Raw genomic sequence first — 17955 nt, 5'->3', positions numbered from 1 at the left:
CTTGGACTAGAAGTAGCTTATAGACCAAGGTCAAAGATGGTGTACCTACGCAAGCTGCAGGGTTGCCACATCTTGCAAAGAAAAATCAGTCTCATTACTTTATTGTCGCACTTCGTATATGTATTTTGCATCCAAATATACTAATGCAGTTGACAGTTAAAAGCTGCATCTTTATTATTATAAAACTTACACCATAATTTCTCCTGATACCGAGATAGTGCATCACACAAAACTTCAAAAGTAGAATGGATGTCGTTGGTTAATCATCTTGGAAATTATATACTGTATTGAGTTTTTTCTTCACTCGTGCGATATCTGTTCAGATGTCTTGTTTAACTTTATTGTTAAATCAGGTCTCGCAGGCAGTTGTATTCCTGTTCGTGTAGAATTGTATTAAATTATTAGAACGCCAGGTCAGGATCCATTAATAAATAATTTAATGGACGACAGTATCCATGAACCGTTAGCATTAAATTCAGTTTGTATCAAAACGAAAAACCCGATTTCAAACAGTTATGTTTCTTAATAAAAATATATTACAATTACATAACATTCGAAAGTGTTTTCACTTACTTCGTTATAAATGTTCTATATGTCTTCCATCTGCTGCACGGATCACTTAAAGACGACTTTACCTACTGAATTTTTCAGCGATAAATTGCAGACGGTCTTCTGTTACAGAAGTTACTGCAGCTATGATCCTGGTTTACAACTCATCCAATCAGCAGGTAATGGTGAAACATAAACGACTTTGTTTCACATATTCGTACAAGAAAATGTGATAAGGTGTATTGCCTGGGGATCTTGGGGACTAAAAGTGTGATGCCAAGTCTTGGGTTCCTGTACGTCCTATTCAGCGTCGAGGCGATGCTTCATAGCGACGCTTAGAAAGCGATGAACTCGGTTGAGTCGATGTAGCGGGGCCCCATGTTGTTGAAAATTGAATTCTTTAAAGTCTTCATTTAGTTGTCGAAAAAACCAGTTTTGTAGAATCTCAAGATAAGAGTGCCCTGTAATATGCCTTTAAATAAGAAAGGTCCGTATATTTTTAAACGAACCTTACAAAAAACATTAATTTTTGGCGAGTCTTGCTCCTGCTGTACGATCCTCCCATATGCGAAGATTGGGAGTGAAACTTTTCTGCTTAAATAAAATTGCTTCATCCTAAAAATTAACCGCGGTTGTGAACCTATCGTCTTCCATAAGAAAATACCTAAAATTCACGACCGCAGCTGGAAGAAAGAGAGCAAGCAGCCTTGTCAGCTGCAGAGGGCAGGATGGACAATCCAATCAAAATTTAATGATTTCTGTTCCCAAGACGAAGTATATGCTTCTGAAGGGCACAGATTAATTATCATACAGTCCGAAACCCCCATTAAATATAAATATAACCCCCATATAAAATAAATATAAACCCCCATATTAAATATAAAGGTTGTGTAATCAGCCATGTAAGATTTCATAAACACCTAGGTGTTTTGTTTGATGAGAAGTTGCTGTTTAGCACTAATTGATTTAGTGGTGAAAGTTCGGGCAGCCATGTGGATTTTATGAAGAGGTTGGGAGGCCGAGATATTTGGGATGAGGTTTCGAGCCGGTCTAGTACCGGAGTAGAACGGTGATCACAATGCACCAGATCTAAATTTCTAACAGTCGCCCATCTCCCGCCTACGGAAGGGGCTTCAGAACTTTGCGATGGAAGTATGGCAGCAGGAATGGAACACCACGAATGAGGGACGATCCTTGTAAAAATGTATACAGGATCTGGAGGGATGGTACGCCTCAAGTTCATTTTTAAGGGCAACGGGAGCCCAGGTACTCACCAATCATGTTAATTTGAGACAGTAACTGTTCAGGTTTCAAACTGGCTACTGAACCAGAAGCTGTAGGGTATCCTCCTACAGCAGCTACCGAGGAAGCTACCTTCGAGGAATGGTCGGCTATTGGCCAACAGTTCCAAGCGATATAGATGGTGGACAGGTACTTGCTGGACATTCAGCAACCTAGGCGTGGCAGCGAATTGATGTCTTTAGATTTAAGGTGAAAGATTTTATACCTACGATAGTCATGCATTATAGTATAGACTACCCTATTTAGTTTAATATATGACAAGTGAACGGCTGGACACAAAAGCTAAGTGTATTTAACCAAGCTTATACCGTTCACGCTAATAGGTTAGCTCTAGGAGCTAAATAGGATATTGGTCGCTTAAACTGGTTGAGGCCCTTCGTGGCTCGGATATCGGTCTTGTGCTTTAGGGCGACCGAATGGGGTGATGGCGGGAGAAATGCCAGTAAACAATAATGCATACGTATGAACAATCAGAAATTTTTAATTTTTTTTTGTCAATTTTACACGTAGAGCTTTTACCGGTTGTAGTCTGTATAGCTAAAAATTCAAGCTTCGACTTATCACATGCCAAATAGCCATATGAGGGATCGTAAGTTCTCGGCGAATTATTGTTAAAAGTGGTATTTTTCGGGCTTTGCTGAAAAGCCTCTTGAATTAGCTGTATATTTTCCTTTGTAGTGCATAGTTCAATTCTGAAACGCACGCTGAATCATTATTATGGGTTCTACAAAATGCCTTCTATTGCATGGATGCCATGTTGGTTTACGACTTATGTGAGTGTGAGTTTCAGCGCTAGTATTGCAAATCTGGGGGCCGGTATTTAAAACTCGCGCGCCTTCAAATTATGCAAATTTCATTCATCGACCGTGCGTGATTGCAGAGGTGTAGGGTTTTGAAACCGTGTCATTCTTTTTGATACACGTTGTATAATTGGACTACCTCAGTTAATAACCGATTCCTGTTTCTTATATTGTGTGTAATGTAATAACCATCTTCGCTACTCTGACAGTTTGTGTATTAATTAACAAAATGAAGTAGATCACAAACGAAACGACTTCAGTACACGTTAAACAGAAGTTCATTAACGCTAAGTTAAATTATTATTTGATTTATTGTCAAATTTTATTTGTACTTTTTATCATATAAGTTTTTAATTTTATCAAATTTTATTTTTGAATTGAACTAGTAACTATTTTAATATCCTTTTTACAGAATTTTTACGGATCTTTTGAAGAAAGTACGGTATTACTTTCGGTTTCATGGTGGGAGTGGAGATGAAAATGAATTTTCTTTTCGTTTGAGGTATGAGGAGTACGAAAATACCAGTCGCTTACATTTTGGTTTGCTAATACTCGTGTGTGTTTGTGTAATACATAAATTCATTCATTTATAAGCTTAATGTATAAAAATTTAGAACTGAGTAATCTCCAAAACTACATGATCAATTTCATTGAAATTTAGAGGTACGTACGTATTAACGCCACCGACAGCTTTATTACAGCTTTATTTATAAGCAAAGTAGTCAATCGGATTTCGATGGAAAAAGAACCTCTTCTTTATTAATTTTAATAAATGGTTATTTATATTTATTAATTTTATAAATATAATTTAACCAAACTTAACCTACGCTCGCTAACCTTGACTTTCCCCCATTTCTCTTTCCTTTGCTTCCCGTTTCCCATCCTGTTTCTACCTTTTCTTTTTCGCCTTTCCCCTCTCCATTTCCTTTTCCCCTTTTTTATTTTTTCCATTTTGCCCTTCTTCCCTTTTACCTTTTTCGATTTTTCCCTTTTTTCTCCCGGCGTAAATCGGTCCAGTAGTTTTTTAATCAATAGCGGACACACATATCGGAAACATGAAATGGAATTGTAAAATATTTAGTATAGCGTGTGCTGTTTTTTTTTAAAAAAAAACATGTTTTTATTTGTCACAGATGTGATATCTTAGATATATAAATAGTAGGTGTGTAAAACACGCGCGTATTCAAATGCAACCTTGTGTCAACATTTCAAAGCAGTCTGTGAGGAACGTTCGGAGATTTAAGATTTTGAACAAACGAACATTTACATTTTTATGTATGTAGATCAAGAAAATACCCTCCCGATCACTGTAAAATAGCTTCAACAACCAGTAACTTTTATTTGTTGCTGTATCACTTCGATATTTTACTTGATTATAGATCTATATTATTATAACGGATTTTAAAACAAATCTTCAAAGTGTATTCTACCAACCTACATATAACAAATTTCTCTTTGTCTGTTATTATTATTGTTGTTAGTACTTTAGTTCTTAGTAATGAAATACATTAATCTTTATTCGTGGAACGGTATGACAGTTTTAATTTTGAACTGGTTTTTTAAATTGATTTAAGGTTTTATGCGCACGCGCCCACACAAACACACATAGAGAAGAAATATCTCGAATTTTTTACCTTAAATTTTTTTGGAATACCTATCTATAACAATATTTGTTTACATCGATAATACTTTTATGCGTTAAAAAGTTATCTGTTTCATAATTTTAACAATTTATAATTGTACCATCTTGTATTATACCTTTGAATACATTTTTTTAGTGAAATAATAGTAAACGAAGTATAAAAACTGATATAAAAAAAATTATATTTGCTCGGTTTTTAGTTTAAAAAATAGGTACAGGCGTTTCACGAAGAAACGAAAAGAATTTCAGGACGTACGAGTTTTCTGTAAATAAAAATAAAAACAAACCTTCATATAAAACCCCATCTGTAAACGATTCGTTTTGTAGTTATAGTATTTCGCCCTGGTTTTTGCTACAAGGGTAGTATAAAATTCTTAGAACTTCTATTAAGGGGTAAATTTGATCTTTTCACATGGTTTTTGCTTTAAAAGATTGTATACGAACGAACAGTTACTAGAAAAGAAGCATTAGTGTGACCAGAACTTTCAACGTATTTGAAATTATACGAAACAATCCTGAAGAAGAGCCATCCAAGGAATTTTAAATCTGTGCAGAATATTGTGTAAATAGTGAAGGAGAATGCTTTTGAATAATTATTATAATAAGTTTTTATTTATCTGTTTTTAATAATAGATTTTTTTTTTAAACGTTTACCAATACTGAAATTATTCTTGTTTCTCTGTTTTGTTTTTAATGAAAGTCAAATTTCTTAAACTATTTTTCATTTTCAGTAGATATTATTTGACCTATTATTAATTTTCGGTAAATTAAATTCTCCTCAAGTTTTGTTACAGTTAACGAAGTTATTTTAAGTCAAACCTTAAAAAAAGTGGTTTGCGGGTTTGCGATCCCCAATTATTTGTTTTACAATAATTTTATTAAAAATTACCTTAGATACAATTGTAGGATCTATTTTATTACATTTTTCAGGTCAATAATCATTTAAAACCGTTAAATTTATCGCTTTATTTAAGTTCCAAGAATTTTCAATGTGGCTTCATTATGCTGTTGAGCAGAAATCAGATTGAAGTTTTTCGTAACCTAAATTCGAAAACGAAGGGTTTCCAGGGCCCGTGTTTACGTATGGTTTTCTTTATTTTCACTTGCAGAACGTGTCCTGAAATTTTTTCCGTTACTTTAGAGACATCATGTGTATATTCCCCCCCCCCCCTGAGAATGTGTGTTATTAATTAACATGTTACTTAAATTTCTTGTTAATTTTTTTTTTTTTTGTTTGAATATCGCGGTTTAAACTTGAAGCTTACGCGTGAGATGTGGAAATGGAATTTTGTAGCGTATGAAAAATGGCATGCCTGACCTGTATTCGAACCCGGGACTTTTGGATAAAAGGCAGAGACGCTACCGCTCCACACGGAGATCGGCTAATTATTATAATAATTATTAATTCAAAAATACAGGATAAGCGAAAAGTTACGCGACTCTGAATTTATTAATTCACTGAATTGGAAAATTTGTTTTTAGGTGGACACTAACGGGTGATTTGGTAACGCTCGACCTTGTAGTAAAATCGTTTACGCAACTACTCAAATAATCTGTCCCTGTTGTTTGTCAGTGGTAGTTTGCTGTAATTAGATTATCATGCGTTTTTCACAAATTCAACTTGTATTTATTCTTTCGAGTTATTTTGGATCGCCATCCTTTTTAAAGTATTAGGAAGTCTTTGCTGTGGTGTTTCCCGGTTAAACGTACCGAATAAATCAACAACTTTCGCAAAGGCGCTCGTTTTAGAGAAACCGATGTTTCAGCTGAACGAAAACGGCCGGCCGACCAACAGTTTTAAATGACGAGTCTTTCAAAGTGTCCGTACATCCTTTGAACGATAACTTTGAAAGTAAATATTTGCTCGGCTATCTCAGCAGATCGGAATGCTATACAGAAGTGTTCGTAAAGCTGTAAAGAAATTAAAATTACTTCCGTACTGATTTTCGTCGAGCGGGAATTGCGAAAACCCTGTCACGGAAAAAGACTTAATTATTGCAAGTTGTTTATGCTTTTTTTTTCGTGATAATATTCGGATTTTGGATAACGGATTTCCTTTAGCGATGAGGCATGGTTTCATGTAATTGAATACAAAAACTGTCAGAACAACCATAACGTTTTCCACCAGATTACATTACATTCAAAAAAGATGGAAAGTTTTTGCGCGATTTCATTGATTTGAATAGTGGATCGAGTATTTTTCACAGAAACAGTAATATTTGAACGGTACCAGCAGATTATAACTGAGTTTCATAGGGATGCTAGAAGATTAACGCGATTGCTGGTTGCGGCAGTTCGGTACAACAGCGAATAACAAAATGTCTCTGCAATGTGAGGAGTTCTTTGGGGAGAACTTCTGTGAGAAAAACGTCTTTGGAAGTTTTCCTGTGGTCTACAGCCATTTAGGTCGCCAGATTTGTATCCAACGGATTTTTTTCTTTTGAGTTATTTAACGATAAAAGTGTTCAGAAACAATCCTCTTACACTTGATGCACAAAAACGAAACATTGAAATCGAAATATCCGGTATAAGTACTGAAAACTATTAAATAAATAAATACATGAAGAAACGTTTTAACTGTAAAAATTACTGTAATTTATGAAATTATTTAATGTGTATTTTTTTAAAATAATTTAATAAAGTTTTTCATCTATTGGTTTCCATGTGGGTTATTAACTTTTAGCTCGCTCTATATTTATTGAAGATTAATACTTATATAGTTTATTTGTAGTTCATTTTCCCCCAAATTATTGTTATTCTTTTATGTTTTTAGATCAGTCTTTTTTTTAAAAATCATAAAAGAGATTATAATCAATATATTTCATTTTCCAAGTGTTTTTGTTTTTTATTCAGTTTTTTTTTTAATAAATAATAACTTTTGTAATTAATTTAGGCCGTGTTTTATTTATAACTACTTTATAGAATATTATTAACTTCGATTTTAATAATAAAAAAAGGTTTGTTTTCTTTTCATTTAAAATTAAATCGAACCGTGTTTTTTAAAGGTGGTCGAGTAAGACGGGATGTTGGTTGTCAATTATTAAAAGGAATTTCGATGATCGTCGTTATATTCTGATAATGAGGTAAATCAGCAGGTCGTTCATCAGCCATGCAGTCAGATCGAAGACGGCCGGTAATTAATTTAAGGGGATTTTTGTTTCGGTTTATTTTTTTATTTTGTCGGGGCGGTGGAGAAACTAACGGGAAAGAGGGAAATTTTGTTAGATGAAAAGGGGAAAAAGGTGGACTCACTTTTGGCACTGGCTGAAACAGCAGTCGTGTACAGGCGTGCGCCGTCGTTATTGTTGTCATGTGGTGACCCTCCAGTCATGAACCCTGCTGCACGAATAACCTCCATAACGGAGAACAAATTCATCATCTGACGGCATCTCATGTAGCCAACCTGCAACCTTTCACATGCAGAATCTCAATCAGGTAACTTATACCGTGATAATTTAAATGTATATACTTGTACACGTACGCACACTTAGAGAGTCGTTATTTGGCTTTACTGATAATTCTTAATAAATATATATATTTTTTTAATACTCCATCGCATTATTATTACTGTAGTTATTGTTTTTATTTTGTAGTCGATCTATTTATTAAAACATTTTTTGTGAACTGTGAGAGAGAACAAATGATTATATGGATTCTAAAATGGGTGTCGGTTTACTGAAAAACATTATATAGATCAACCGCTTTCTATTCACCTTTCTATTTTTAAATTGCTAAAAAATAAAGATAAAAAAATAAGCGTGAAGGCCAATTTTTTTAAAATTTTATTTTTAAGATGAGATCGTTTTTCTTCCTGAATTTAATTTTGATTTTATTCCTATAAACTTACTGTTTATTTATTTATTATTTATTTTTATATAAATTTATTGTGAATTATTTTAAGAAAATCGCGTATTTTTTAATTATATTATAAGGTGTGTATATACACATCTTATAATATCTTTATCAATATCCTTATCAATATATAAATATTTATATTTATTTATACTTGATTTTAATATATATATATATATATTTTTCCTAATTTTAAATACCTTATTTAATTTTATTTAATAGAAATAATTTTAACAGTTATAATAATAATCCGTAGTCACACAGTCTGTTAAAAGGAAGTATCTGTTTAGATTGTTCTCATGCTTGTTTATTTGTATGAAGAGAGAGAGAGAGAGAGAGAGTGCTAGAGCCGGAGAGAGTGTGTGCGCGCGCGCTTACGCCCGTGCTCCACATACAACATGCAGAAACATTCGGTCGTGTTTGCGTTTTTGTTGTGATTCACTTATTTATTTTCTATTAATTCTGTTATAATATTAAATTACATTTATTTTGTTATTATTAAAATAATACCACTTACCGTTATTTTTTGTATTTTTTTTTGTAATGATTATTATTAAATTACTGACCTAAATTTTATGTTTTCTTTTTATTAGTATTATTTTTTCTTTTATTTATTTACGGTTTTTTTTTTGTATAAACATACGATTATTTTTTTTGCGATCGGACCTTTTAAGGATCATATGCGTAGTCCTGACTTCTTTCTTTTTCAAGATTCTTACCGTAACTTTTCTCTCCTTTCTTCGATTCATCCACTGTGTTTACTTTTCTGTTTCTCTCGAAATTTATACTCATCCACTAGGTTTTTTGAAAGACTGTCTGTTGAAAATTATTTCTTTGAAAATATTTAACAATTTTAAAATCTTTTTCAGTTTTTTTGAACCGCTTATTTCGGTTTTACCGTCTTTTAATCGAGTTTAATCCGATTTTCCTTAATATTCTTTTTTCAACTTACTAGATTTTTCCTGAGAAATTCTATAGACCTTCCGCATTATATAACGCTTCCGGTAAAATTATGGTTTTATAGTGTCTTAATTTTGCGTTTTTGGATAAAGATTTTATTATTGTAAATATTTCTGGTCAGATGACAAGCCTCTTCCACTTTCTCTGTTCCGGCTTTTATTCCTTCTTTTTTAAAAACATTTGTAGTGATTATTTCACCTAAATAATAAATATTTAAAATTTTTGAACTCTTTTGGTTGATTCTTCTGAAATTTTGTTTATTTTGATTCTACTTTTATTATTGAAAAACAATTTTGTTTTTTTGTATGAAATTAATAGACTGATTTTGTTTCCACTTTTTCTGATTCTTGAATTTTGATTTTCGCCTCTCAAATGTCTTTGCCAAAAGTAACAAATCATCTACAATTGCAAAAACGTTAATGGTTAAAACTTTTAATGGTTTAGATTTCGTCCCAATTTTTATATTTTCGTTTATCTTAAGTGTTTGGATTTTCCTACTCCATTCTCGAATTACTTTGTCCAGATCGCGATTAACCAGTGTTGATGAGAGATCATCGCCTTTCCTCACCCAATTTTTATTTCAAATGGTTTGCAAATTCCCCATAAAAATTTAACTGTTGAATTTTTCTTTTATACTGTTTTTATCGATTATATAAGTTTTTTCAATATTTTAACTAGAGTTTTTCTATATATTTGATCATATGCCTTTTGATGCCCCCAAAAATTAACTTTTCATTCCGGGTTTTTATTTTTCTTGTATTGTAAAATGAATATTCGATTGAAAATATTTGTTATACGCAGCTTCTATCAGCTGGAAAGCCATTTTGATATTCCCATTTAAGCCCTTATACTCTCTTAAATATCGGTTGAATTCTGTTTTAATGCTATTGCTAAAGCTATTTTAATGCTATACTACTTAATAATGCTTTTGATAAAAGTTTCTAAGTGCCGGGCAAAAGTAAACCTGTGTAATTTGTTTAAATCTGTTTTATCAACCATTTTTGTATAACGGATGAATCATGAAAACATAAATTATTATTTTATTAATTTTTTTTTAAATTCTTACTATACATACGTGTATTCAATTAATTATGAATAAATATTTTTGTTGTTGTGGTGATTATAATCACCACAACTCTTTTTTGTCGTATAAAATTTACTGTTTTGGGTGTTACTATTTGTAGTTATATAATAAAAATTATAATTTTTGGTACTGTAATTGATCATCTTTTAAGTAGTTAAAATTAAGTTAATAAATCTAATTAACGTTATCCTAAGCTTAATCCAATTAACATGTTTAAATTTCATCCGTTTAGGATTTATTTATTTCGTGATTCATTTAAATTATTCAATTTTATGTTTAAAACATGTATTCAAATAATTGAACATAATTATTTCTTATCAACACTGGTATTTCAGTGAATGGATTATGATATACATGCCAGCAATACACGTGTATGAAATACATTTTCTACAAAAGTGCTACAAATATTTTTTTTTAAAAACCAATAATTAAATAAATTAATTTTATGAATAATATAATTAATTTTGCTGCTAGGAAGCAATTTATTGAACTATTTACATTAATACAATTTTTGTTAAGATGTTACATTTTTTTTAGTACAGTTTGAAATTTTATACGTATATTTATCATTCATAACCAGATAACCTTAATAGACCAAGGTCTCTATTACTTTTAATTTGTTTGTTGATAATTACTGGTACATTAAAAAAAATTAATTAAGTTACAGCTCATTTTAGATCAGTATCTGAGACGATAATATTCTACTGTTTATGTTGAAATTTTAATTTAAATCTTACACACGTGTGTGTGTGTGGGGGGGGGGGGTTATAAATAAACAACATATATATATATACATTATATAAATATAATGTATATACCCACACACGAGGGTGTTTGAGGCTGTGTTTTTCATGACAAAATAAAGCTTAAAAGAAAAATGACTTAAAAAAGAAAAGTTTGCACATACGACTTTTTAAAGTCGTACACACACACACACACACACACAAGTTGTTCATAACGTATGGCTACCCTAAATAACTTTTCAACAGTTAAACGTAGTAAAATGAAAATTAGTAAATGCTCTTGCCTCGAAACGATCGATTTTTCGGTAAGAGATCATTACAACCCAAGCTCCCAAGGTGAAACTAAAAAACATTTTATATTGAAAGTGTAGGGGCTGTGACAAATGATTTTAAAGCGTAATGAATAACAGAGCCTTTGATGTACCTTACACAAATACGACAACCGTAACCAAAATGGCAGCCATTTATTATTTTTTCATAGCTAGTTCTAGAAATTTTCTACAGTATCTCTTAAATAACAACTTAAAAGTGAAACACTAAAAAACTTTTAATTTACAAAGTGCTCCTACCTCAAAATAATACGTTTGTATGAGACTATTATTTTGTGTGTAATACCAATGTAGGCAGGCTACTTTTGAAATCAGATGTAAACATATTAAATGGTCGTCATTTTGTGTATTGTTGCCGTAGACTAATATTTTTTTACATCAATTTTTTTTGCAAGCTCTCATTTTTTTTAAAATTATGTCTTGCAATCCTATTCTTTTTATTTCAAATTTTTGACTTGTTCCACTCCTTTGGATGCTTGGGATACGGTGGTCTCATACTGAAAAATAAATTTAGACACATTTAATACATTTCATTTTTCTAGTTTTAACTGTCGAAAAGTTATTTAAGGGTTGCTACAGTTTATGAAGATTCTGAATATATATAATATAATATAATATAATATATATATATACAGTTTATGAACATTCTGAATATATATGAATCAGAAATTTATGCTAAGTACTAAAAATAGAAAAAATAAAAATCTACAGTTCGCAAAATAGTTTTTTAAACTATCATTTTATAAAGCGACCATTCCATTATAAAGCGACCATTTTATAACGCTCTCTTTCTAAAGTGTGTATAATCACCTGTCGTAAAGTTTTTTGGCTTATACCATCAATATCATAATGGATGTTGGCCTTCAATTGTTGAATGGTCCGAGGATTGTTACGGTATCTTTTGAACAACCCCGCAGAAAGAAGTCTGGAGGAGTTAAATCAAATGAATGTGACGCCCAATTGATTTCAGAATATCACGAAATTGTCCTTTTTCCAAAGATTTTCTGTAAGAGTTCCGATATGGGGTGAGTTATTTAGGTAGTCTGATGTGTCTTCGACTGTGGAACTCACGAAATTGTCCAGCAATTCTTGATCCGTTTCTTTTATGACGGTTAGTGCATTTCCTACCTCATCTTCAAAGGATTAAGCCAAGAATTATTTCCGCATTCACACCACTTCAGACCGTTACTTATAGGTTATTCACGTCGGTGGAAAAATTCTTTGGTTTTTCCGTCTCCTAAGTTGGTATATTTTGTTTTTTAACAAATCCAATTAGGTGGGGCCTCTTCACACATAATCAGGTGGAGAATCAGCTTATTTTTCTTGCTAATTCTGGTCGACTTAACGTATCCGATAATCTGCTGACTTCAGTTCTGTACTGGCTCTACCTTATACGGGTAGACATTGAATGTCTACCCGTTCTTTGAATCCTCTGTAGCGAGGTTCGAGACATCCCCATCCGCTGGGACCGCCTTCGGGTTGATGTTGAAAGCTCTTCTTCAATGCTTCATCTTACACGCTCGATGCTGTCCTGTAACCAACCTAAATGTGGCCTCAGAGCGAGTGGTGAATCACTCGCAGAATGCTGTATTTTAATCGCCGGAATAAGTTAAGTATTACTATTTGGATGATTTTTGTCTAACCCCAAAATGACGACTGTGAACTCTGTTAGCACAAGTGATCGTTAATTATGTAGATAAAATTCTATTATTTTCACACGTTGCACAATCGTGAATTTCTCTATAATTAATACCCAAGAATTTCACTTAAATAATCTAAAAAAAAGATTTGAAACCAGTTAATTGTAAAAAGTATTAGAATTTTAAACGGTTTTCTGACTTTTGGGCCTCTCAGTATATATTTCTAAATAGACAAAACCCACCGGGTTGGTCTAGTCGTGAACTCGTCATCGCAAATCAGCTGATTTCGAAGTCGAGAGATCTAAGTTTCAAATCTAAGTAAAGGCAGTTATTTTTATATGGATTTGAATACTAGATCCTGGATACTGGTGTTCTTTGGTGGTTGGGTTTCAATTAACCACACGTCTCAGAAATAGTCGATCCGAGACTTTACAAGACTACACTTCATTTACATTCATACATGTTATCCTCATTCATCCTCTGAAGTAATATCTTATGGTGGTTCCGGAGCTAAATAGAAAAAAAAGAGTGCATACTCGTGTATCTAAATATATTTCTTCAACAGAAGTGATATAAAATGTACTGTCAGAAAAAAAGAAGACATTCTTACCTCAGAGTACATTAATTTAAAATATACAAGGTCTTTTTATTAGTATTTAATCGATAATGCTTTTGTCGGAATTTATTGATTATATTTTTTACGTTTTATATTAAACTTTGTAGAACAATTATTTTCTACGTAATATGCCTGACGTGTATGAATTATAATTAGGAAATTATTTTTATCGGTTTTTGTTGCGGTTGTAATTTCAGAATATCCAATATATCTAATTAACTGTAAATTTTATTGTTACAGTATTTTTAAACTGTATGAATTTCTTCCCATCCTTATTATTAAGTCATGTTGAAACTTCGCTTTTACTGTTTTTATAAATTCTACAATGAATATTATAACGGATTTGAAATTAGGTGTAGTAATAGAACGCTGTTTTCCAATGATAAAAAAAACGTTTTTCTGTTATAAGATATCCATGTATTTGCGTTGAAAGTTATAATTTTTATATAGATTATATTTTTGGCTCCTGTTTAATATTACATAATAATGTGCTCACATAAATTAGTCCATCTTGGCACTATGTTCTGTTTTTAAATATGCTAAGGTCATACTTTTTTTTTTATTTAACTGTTCTTTTGTATATTTTGTGTTATTTTCCATTTGATTTAACATTAAAAAAATCGTAATTTATAATTTAATTGTGTATGTGTTTTTTCCATATCAACATAAATAAAATCTCTTTATATTACGTGATGTTTTAAAAGTAGATATTTATCGACATTTCTATCTTCTTCTTACTCATTTTTTCCTCTTTTTTTTCTTTTTACGACTCTGTCATTCATTAAAAATATGACTGTAGGTAAAAGAAAGGTTTTTCCCCTCCAACTTTGAATTAAAACGTTAATGAAACTTTATTCGATTGTGTTTATTTATTATTATATTAATAGTTGAAATTAAATTCTATTCGTACATAATTTTATTTATCCCTTTCCCATTTAATGGCTTTTGACGGCATTTAATGGCTTTTTACCATTTAACGGGCTTATACATAATGTATCTCACAAAGAAAGTGAAAGAATTTCAATTTAAGTTTTACAAGAAAAAATTCATATAAATATAGATCCAGAAATATTTTCGAGTTAAAATTCGCCGAAGTGCTAGTAGGAATTTAAATTAAAAGGTAAATTTGATGGTTTCATATCGCTCTTTAATTATAAAGAAATTAATAAAATTAATTAATTAATGTGGGATTAATTAATCACTATCTCACACATATATGTATATGTATATACATATAAAAACATTATGCTTTGCGACACCAGCTTTTTGTGTTTCACAATCATTTTCTTAATAAAGATACATTTATAAACTTTTTTCCCATCTTTAGAACTGAAGATGAAGTAAAATGGGGAAATGTTTTTTTTTTTTTTTTTTGAAAAACAAAACAGAATAATAAATTATCCTTGTTTTGATTTAGTTATAATACTGTATTTTTTTTTATCATGTTTAGGTCTGTTTTGTTTTTTATAAACGCCTAATTTCTGGAACACATTTTCACGTTTGTTTGATTGTTACATAGATTTTCTCAGAATTAAATTCGCTGTAAAATTTATCGGCAATTAAACAAAGTTATTGTATGTCAAACTTAAAAAATTGTGCTTTGCGATATCAGTTTTTTGATTTTACTGAATGTTCTTAAAGATTACTAGATTTGTTTCTGGTACCTATTTTATTCAATTTTTCAGTTAATTAAATCATTCGAAACCCTATAATTTTAATTTTAGGAAATGCATTACAGCTTAATTTTATTCATGGAGCAGAAATCAGGCTGAAAATTTTTTACAAATCTATTACCTAAAAACGAAGCGTTTTCGAACCCATATTTGTATTTGATTTTTTCTTTACTTTCAGCTTGTAGAACAGATCCTGATGTTTTCCGTTTCTTCTTGAGACATTATGTTTACTAGATACTATATTATTATTTCAATTATGTCCTTAATGAAATAGAACTAACGTTAACCCTTTAAATATAAAAATTCAACGTAATTTTATTTATTTATTCCGCTAAATAAGATTAATTTTGAATAACGAACAGAAGAATTGATTATTAGATTATTTAGTATAAGAGTATTTATTGGTTTGTATCGGCTGACAGTTTTCAATTAATTAACGTGTGAAAACTTTCACTTTTAATTTGATGAATATTTGTTATTCGTTTTAAAGGCAACACCTATTTGCAGCACTTATAAGTATTTAAAATATTTATAAAATACGATGTTTATTTGTAATTAAATACACGTTAAGTGATTAGTTTAAATTAAATGTGTACGGTAAATAAACTATTTTTATAGTTAAATCTTTGTAGTTTTTTATGTTTTAATCTTCCAATGTTTTGGTTGTTGTGTAGGATGTTGGTTGCTAATAATAAACTTACGAATTTTTTAATTTTGAAAATGTTAAAAATAAAAAAGTTTCTTTAAGCGGTGTCATTTTAAATTAATAATAATATATATTATATTGAAAAACTGTTGTTATTTTTATATAAAGTACCAGATTTAGATTAAATGTATAAGACAATATCTGTTTAATAGGCGCGTAGGTTTTTACGAACACCTTGAATATTCTCTATAAGCGCTTTAACTGTTTGTGAATTGTTGAGTAAACTTGTCCCTTCACAAAGCTCAAAAGGAAAAATTCAATAGATATTAGATCGTACGATGTAGGCGGCTTGATATGTCCGTTTCATGAGATAACTCGTCTTGGGAATTTTTCTTGTGATTCGTACTGCTTTCCTGCTGGAAATAAACATTGTCCACTCTATTTTGTCCAGTCTAGGCCAAAAGAAGTCGGTTGGCATCGTCAAGTAACTCTCTTAATCGATTCCAATCGCAGAATCTTCTTTGATCTCAAAAAATACACTTGATCACGCCGCCGACCCCAAAATTAAATCCAAACAATCGCTCTTTATGAATAGAGGAGACATCTCCCGACAATTATTCTAGGAGTTTCGGAGTCCTACACCTGATATTTCTTTTTATTCACGATTCCATTCAGTCTGAAATGGCCCCGTCATTCTTAGATAATTTAGATAATAATAAGAATAATTTTTCTTTAAAAAATCGGCGTTACCTGACTGCATTTCCTATACTCAATCGACGAATGGACGACGTCGAGGAGCACGGTGTCGTGGCTATAGTTGTCGAGTCAGATTAAACTTTATAAGCCAACAGTCCATGATCTTAATGCAAAATGCATTGCAGGCTCGCATTTGAGATGGCTAATTGTTATAAACATTTTTGGGAGCGACAAACCGGGATATTCAGCGATATCACCATCAGCAGGAGAAATGCGGCCCACCTGGATGGACTTGTGTCTTTCCAACAGTAACAGGGATAGTTTTCTCAAAGTTAGCTACTATTTTTACAGTTGCTATACGAGACGGTGCTTCATTTCGACCGAAAACTTTACGACTTGTTCACCACATCTGTAATAAATTTTCACAGTTTATTTGCTTTGTTAGAGAACATGTAGTGTTGTTTTTAAATTAAATTTTATTCTTTTTATGTAAAAGATGTTAATGTAGGTGTTCACATTTGTATCTGTTCGTTGAAAAATACAGCGGAATTTAAAATGTCACCTTTGTCGGATAACCGGTTGTAATCTTTTTTTTTTTTTTTTTGTTTTGAGGAGAGCCTATGATAAATGGACTAGTAAAGTTGCTTTAGGAGACGAATTTACAGTGGTTACTTTTGTAACCGTGGTTAGCACTGTAAGGTAAGGTGTTTACAGTAACAATGTTAACTGTAAAATAGCGGATATTTCTCGTTGAATACATTTTTCGTTAGCATGGTGGTGAGCAGACACAGACAGTGTGAAACTGTTTTCCGTACGATTTCTAAGTACACTGTTTTCTAATTGACATGGTGTAAGAGCGATAATTAAGAAGTTTTTGGGAGAGAATCGTTAAAAGACTACGAGCGAAGTAGTAGACTATCTCTCTGTGAAGAAAAAACCCGAAACTTATCTGGTGTTAGGCAATGTAATACAAGTCCGTGTGAAGGTTTCCCCTACAGAAAAACATATGAATCGCAGCTACACAGAAGACGGTTCGTAAGAAGCTCAGTCTCATACTTTCTTCGGGAAAGTACTTTCATAAACATTTTTAAAGTACTTCAAACATTTTTGGCCGCAGACTGTGAAAAGCGATTTTATTACTGTTAATGGTTTCAACAAGTTCTAGCGAACAATTCTGAGGATTATCTTATTTCTACCGATGTGGAATGGAGAGACCAGTTCATAGGAGAGCTAACTTAGGATAAAATTAATGGTGGTTGGATTCAACAAGACGGGACGACTGCACGTATAGCCAAGCAGTCCACGAACCTACTGCAACAGATTTACGGAGATCGAATCGTGATGAAGAGCGTACGACCACCTCGTTCTCCGGACGTAGGCCCACCTATCTTTTTACTTTTGGGGTTATGCAAAAATTAATGTT

The 17955-nt window shown here is 31.6% G+C and overlaps 1 protein-coding gene across 4 annotated transcripts in view; it reads left to right on the top strand.

Moving 5' to 3' along the window:
* Positions 1 to 17955, top strand: part of ATP8A (ATPase phospholipid transporting 8A1) — a 453786-nt gene that overhangs the window by 59881 nt on the left and 375950 nt on the right. Inside the window, exon 1 of one of the 4 annotated variants that reach the window (XM_075356435.1) lies at positions 7580 to 7728. The exons of the other annotated variants lie outside the window; for them this stretch is intronic. The gene's annotated coding sequence lies outside the window, so the exon portion shown is untranslated. Of the gene's footprint in view, positions 1 to 7579; positions 7729 to 17955 lie in introns of those variants that run through there. 4 annotated transcript variants of the gene reach the window in all.

Source organism: Lycorma delicatula, chromosome 2, assembly GCF_047948215.1.
Source record: "Lycorma delicatula isolate Av1 chromosome 2, ASM4794821v1, whole genome shotgun sequence".
Lineage (NCBI taxonomy): Eukaryota > Metazoa > Arthropoda > Insecta > Hemiptera > Fulgoridae > Lycorma > Lycorma delicatula.
This window is presented reverse-complemented; position numbering and strand designations above follow the sequence as displayed.